This window comes from Salmo trutta, chromosome 14 (assembly GCF_901001165.1).
Source record: "Salmo trutta chromosome 14, fSalTru1.1, whole genome shotgun sequence".
NCBI classification, from domain to species: Eukaryota; Metazoa; Chordata; class Actinopteri; order Salmoniformes; family Salmonidae; genus Salmo; species Salmo trutta.
The window spans coordinates 5917787-5924455 of NC_042970.1; positions in this window are offsets into that span (position 1 = coordinate 5917787).

Here is a 6669-nt window from a genome sequence, read left to right on the forward strand (position 1 = left end):
GAGACCTAGAGACACACGTTTCTCAGTCTGCAGCACAACAGTGAGAGAAAGGATACTCGGACTGAAGTCAAAATCAACTTTTTTACATTTTATTTAACCAGGCAAGTCAGTTAACCTCTCTGGGGTATGTGGGACGATTTCGTCCCACCTACGTAACAGCTACTGAAATTCCAGTGGCGCGATTTTTGAATCGTTAGAAATACTATTACTTCAATTTCTCAAACATATGACTATTTTACAGCTATTTAAAGACAAGAATCTCGTTAATCTAACCCCACTGTCCGTTTTCAAAAAGGCTTTACAACGAAAGCAAAACATTAGATTATGTCAGCAGAGTGCCCAGCCAGAAAAAATCAGACAGCCATTTTTCAAGCTAGCATATCATGTCACATAAACCCAAACCACAGCTAAATGCAGCACTAACCTTTGATGATCTTCATCAGATGACACACCTAGGACATTGTGTTATACAATACATGCATGTCTGTTCAATCAAGTTCATATTTATATCAAAAAACAGCTTTTTGCATTAGCATGTGACGTTCAGAAAACGCATAACCCCCGGCAAACTTCCGTTGAATTTACTAACAGTTTGCTAAATTACTCACGATAAACGTTCACAAAAAGCATAACAATTATTTTAAGAATTATAGATACATTACTCCTCTATGCACTCGATATGTCTGATTTTAAAATAGCTTTTCGGATGAAGCACATTTTGCAATAATCTAAGTACATAGCCCGGCATTACAGGGCTAGCTATTTAGATACCCACCCAGGTCAGCATCCACCAAAATCACATTTCCTATAAGAAAAATGTTCTTACCTTGCTTGTTCTTCATCAGAATACACTGCCAGGACTTCTACTTCAATAACAAATGTTGGTTTGGTCCCAAATAATCCATCGTTATATCCAAACAGCGACGTTTTGTTCGTGAGTTCTAGAATGCTTCTTCGCGGTCCCGCGCATGGCGCATTGGCGTGTCAAAAATGTCTAACTATTCCATTACCGTACTTCGAAGCATGTCAACCGCTGTTTAAAACCAATTTTTATGCCATTCAACTCGTAGATTAGTGATAATATTCCGACCGGGAGTATGCATTGAGCCTAAACAGCCGAATAAAATTTCTCCTCAGAAGCGACTCATGCACGCGCATCATTCAAAGGTCCTCGGAGCATCCACTTACAAAAGGCGATAATCTGTTTCAACCTGAGGCTCCCTCGTAAACCTTCAGTTATTTCGCGGGCTCTGAGAGCCTATTGGAGCCCTGGGAATTGTCACGTTACAGCTAAGATCCTTACTTTTCAATAAAAAGATGCAAGACGCACGACTCCTTGTCAGACAGGGTACTTCCTGCTTGAAACCTTGTCAGGTTTTTGCCTGCCATAGGAGTTCTGTTATACTCACAGACACCATTCAAACAGTTTTAGAAAATTCAGAGTGTTTTCTATCCAAACCTGAACAATAATATGCATATTCTAGCTTCTGAGTTGGTGTAGGAGGCAGTTAAAAATGGGAACATATTTTTTCCAAAATTCTCAATACTGCCCCCTACCCCAAACAGGTTTTAAGAACAAATTCTTATTTTACAATGACGGCCAAACTCTCCCCTAACTCAGAAGACGCAAGGCCAATTGTGAGACTGCCAATAACGGCCGGATGTGATACAGCCCAGGACCAAACCAGGGTCTGTAGTGACACCTCTAGCACTGAGATGCAGTGCCTTAGACGGCTGTGCCCCTCGGGAGCCCAACTAACCTAGTCGACAGATGATGCAATCTCTATTATTACTCCACACTGCCCTTTCCCACCTGGACAAAAGGAACACCTATGTGAGAATGCTATTCACTGACTACAGCTCAAGCGTTCAACACCATAGTGCCCTCAAAGCTCATCACTAAGCTAAGAACCCTGTGACTGAACACCGCCCTCTGTAACTGGATCCTGGACTTCTTGATGGGCCACCCCCAGGTGGTAAGGGTAGGTAACAACACATCTGCCACGCTGATCCTCAACACAGGGGTCCCTCAGAGGTGCGTGCTCAGTCCCCTCCTGTACTCCCTGTTCACCCATGACTGCATGGCCAGGCATGACTCCAACACCATCATTAAGTTTGCCAACGACACAACAGCATTATGCTTGATCACAGACAACGACGAGACAGCCTATAGGGAGGAGGTCAGAGACCTGGCCCTGTGGTGCCAGCATAACAACCTCTCCCTCAACGTTATCAAGACAAAGGAGATGATTGTGGACTACAGGAAAAAGAGGACCGAGCACACCCCCATTCTCATCGACGGGGATGTAGTGGAGCAGGTTGAGAGCTTCAAGTTCCTTGGTGTCCACATCACCAACAAACTAACATGGTCCAAGCACACCAAGACAGTCGTGAAGAGGGCACGACAAAACCTATTCCCCTTCAGGAGACTGAAAAGATTTGGCATGGGTCCTCAGATCCTCAAAAGGTTTTACAGCTGCACCATCGAGAGCATTCTGACAGGTTGCATCACTGCCTAGTATGGCAACTGCTGGGCCTCTGACCGCAAGGCACTACAGAGGGTAGTGTGTATGGCCCAGTGCATCACTGGGCCATACACACTGTATGGCTTCCTGCCATCCAGGACCTCTATACCAGGCGTTGTCAGAGGAAGGCCCTAAAAATTGTCAAAGACTCGAGCCACCCTAGTCATAGACTGTTCTCTCTGCTACCGCACGGCAAGCGGTACCGGAGCACCAAGTCTAGGTCCAAGAGGACCCCTCCCCCCCTTCTACACTGCTGCTACTCTGTTATTATCTATGCATAGTCACTTTAATAACTCTACCTACATGTAAATATTACCTCAATTACCTTGACTAACCGGTGCCCCTGCACATAGACTTTTTACCGGTACCCCCCCTCTATATAGTCTCGCTATTGTTATTTTACTGCTGCTTTTTAATGACTTGTTCCTTTTATTTTTTATTCTTATTCGTAAATTTGTTAAACTGCATTGTTGGTTAGGGGCTTGTAAATAAGCATTTCATTGTAAGGTTACCTGTTGTATTCGGTGCATGTGACTAATACGATTTGCTTTGATGACCCAGGGGTCTCTTGTGATACCTTTCTATTCCCCTTTGGGTAGGTGTAGGTACCATAGATTTGTGCACCTAATCTACCAACTACATCCATCTGAAATGGTAACACCTGTTGTGCCTTCGGGAAAGTATTCAGACCCCTTGACTTTTTCCACATTTTGTTACGTTACAGCCTTATTCCAAAAACAATCCTCATCAATCTACACACAATACCATAATGATGACACAAAAACAGTATTTTTATTTTTTTTGCTAATTTCTTACATTTTTTTAATTAAATACCATATTTACATTAGTATTCAGACCCTTCACTTGCAGCGATTACAGCCTCAAGTCTTCTTGGGTATGACACTGCAAACTTAGCACACCTGTATTTGGGGATGTTCCCCCATTCTTCTCTGTAGATCCTCTCAAGCTCTGTCAGGTTGGATGGGGAGCATTGCTGCACAGCTATTTTCAGGTCTCCCCAGAGATGTTCGATTGGGTTCAAGTCCGGGCTCTGGCTGAGCTACTCAAGGACATTCAGAGACTGCCACTACTGTGTTGTCTCGTCTGTGTGCTTAGGGTTGTTCTACCATAAAGGCCTGATTGGTGGAGTGCTGCAGAGATGGTTGTCCTTCTGGAAGGTTCTCCCATCTACACAGAGGAACTCTACAGCTCTGTCAGAGTGACCATTGGGTTCTTATTCACCTCCCTGACCAAGGCCCTTCTCCCCTGATTGCTCAGTTTGGCAGTGCGGCCAGCTCTAGGAAGAGTCTTGGTGCCTCCAAACTTCTTCCATTTAAGAATGATGGAGGCCACTGTGTTCTTGGGGACCTTCAATGCTGCAGAATGTTTTTGGTACCCTTCCCCAGATCTGTGCCTCGGCACAATCCTGTCTCTGAGCTCTACGGACAATTCCTTTGACCTCAGGTGTGTATGTAGACAGGTGTGTGCCTTTCCAAATCATGTCCAATCAATTGAATTTACCACAGGTGGACACCAATCAAGTTGTAGAAACATCTCAAGGATGATCAATGGAAACAGGATGCACCTGAGCTCAATTTCGAGTCTCATAGCAAAGTGTCTGAATACTTATGTAAATAAGGTATTTCAGTTTTCTATTTTTTTAAATAAATTTGCTCAAATAAAATAAAAACAGTTTTCGCTTTGTCATTATGGGGTATTGTGTGTAGATTGCTGAGGAAAATGTTTTATTTAATTAATTTTAGAATAAAGCTGTAACATAACAAAACATGGGAAAAGACAAGGAGTCTGAATTGTAATTGGCAATAATTTGTCTTTACTTGTCAAGGCTGTGGGTAACTGGTGAAAGGAGTCAGGCGCAGGAGACCTGAGATGCGTGGACAAGGTATTTAACACAAGAAAACACCAGTATAAACACAATACTACGGTGCGGGGAAAAATACCGGTACCACGAAATAAACAGGCGTAATTACAAAAACCCGGCAACAAAATACCAGCCGTCAGTAACAGCCTGAACAATAGAACAAACACGCACACAAACATGGGGGAAACCACAGGGTTAAATAATGAACATGTAATGGCGGAATTGAAACCAGGTGTGTAGAAAACAAAGACAAAACAAATGGAAAATGAAAAGTGGATCGGCAATGGCTAGAAGGCTGGTGACGTCGACCACCGAGCGCCGCTCGAACAAGGAGAGGGACCGATTCCGGCGGAAATCGTGACTTTACTGTCCAAGTATTCATAATTGACACTGTGTAATAGCTATGTGTGGACATGTAAGATGAATGTGGCTGGCGCGATGTATGACACCATAATTTATTTCTACACATATCTCCAGTCTGATTAGATATTAGTTTGATTTTAATAATAATTCTCGTTAAACCACAAGGATGCTGCAAAACGATACCTCAGCAGTGGAAACCCAATCCTCCGCCTGAACCTCCAGCTCCTTTTCCTCCAACCTCCTCTTCCGCCTCCCCCTCCTCCTCCTCTTTCTCCTCACCACCTTGACCCTCCTTCTCTTCCTCCTCATCTTTCTTCCAAAGCCATCTTATCACAGCAAGGTGTTAGAGATATATTCAAAGCTGGTTATGCTCAGGATTCAGGAAGACCTGTCACTCCTTCTGTGTTGCTGCACACCCTAGACTCTTGTCTCCTGTCTCTAGACTCCTGTCTCCTGTCTCTAGACTCTTGTCTGTAGACAAAATGTTTGGTCTTTGTGCTGGCTAAGTATAATTAACTAAAGTTGTTTACTTTGCATACATCCTCTCTGCATCCGCTTCCTCCCTTTTTAATGATTACACAATGACATAGTTTAGGGTTATAGTACTGTATACATCTACTTTATAGGATTTTGGGGGAGTTTTCTCTGGTTGGGAGGAAGAGGGGAGAGGGGGCAGTCAGGGGACAGAGGACACATGTAGACAGGGTGTAGAGTTGGCTCAAGAGGGTAAGTGGTTTGAGGAGTTAGCGAGGTAACTTTGGTCAACTCTGAGTTCAACTCGGGATAACTGGTACCACGAAAGTAGCTCAGCTTTTAGCCAAGTACATTTCTATGGCAACAAATCCTTCAGAACTAACCTGCTGCTGGGCAGGCTAACTCAGGGATAACTCTGTTTATCCTTCATTCAGAACTAACGTGCTGCTGGGCAGGCTAACTCAGGGATAACTCTGTTTATCCTTCATTCAGAACTAACCTGCTGCTGGGCAGGCTAACTCAGGGATAACTCTGTTTATCCTGCATTCAGAACTAACCTGCTGCTGGGCAGGCTAACTCAGGGATAACTCTGTTTATCCTTCATTCAGAACTAACGTGCTGCTGGGCAGGCTAACTCAGGGATAACTCTGTTTATCCTTCATTCAGAACTAACCTGCTGCTGGGCAGGCTTACTCAGGGATAACTCTGTTTATCCTGCATTCAGAACTAACCTGCTGCTGGGCAGGCTAACTCAGGGATAACTCTGTTTATCCTTCATTCAGAACTAACCTGCTGCTGGGCAGACTAACTTAGGGATAACTCTGTTTATCCTTCATTCAGAACTAACCTGCTGCTGGGCAGGCTAACTCAGGGATAATTCTGTTTATCCTGCATTAAGTGTTTGTTTGTGATGTTTTGTGTTACAGTTTTTAAGAAGGATGTATAGATTTTTTGTAATACATTTGAATTTGTATCCTTCAAAATGTATGGAATTTCGATTTCATATATTTCTTTTTTAACAAATATATATATATATTTTTTTGTATGAAGTGTCTGATCTCCGAGTTAAGGGCCATTGAAATCAGGTTCCCTCCCTCTTGCAAAGATTGCATTTTCATCCCCTTCATTCGAGGAAGACAACTGATTAGACTTAAATATTTTATGAATCCCCTCCCCAAAAAGTATTAGAAAATGTAGGAAGTAGAGCTCAGTTTCCACCTAGCCTGTCTTCTCTTGAGAACCAGGTCTGCCTTCAGCGGACTTTCTCAATAGCAAGGCTATGCTCACTGAGTCTGTACATAGTCAAAGATTTCCTTGATTTTTGGTCAGTCACAGTTGTCAGGTATTCTGCCACTGTGTACTCTCTGTTTAGGGCCAAATAGCATTCTAGTTATCTCTGTTTTTTTGTAAATTCTTTCCAATGTG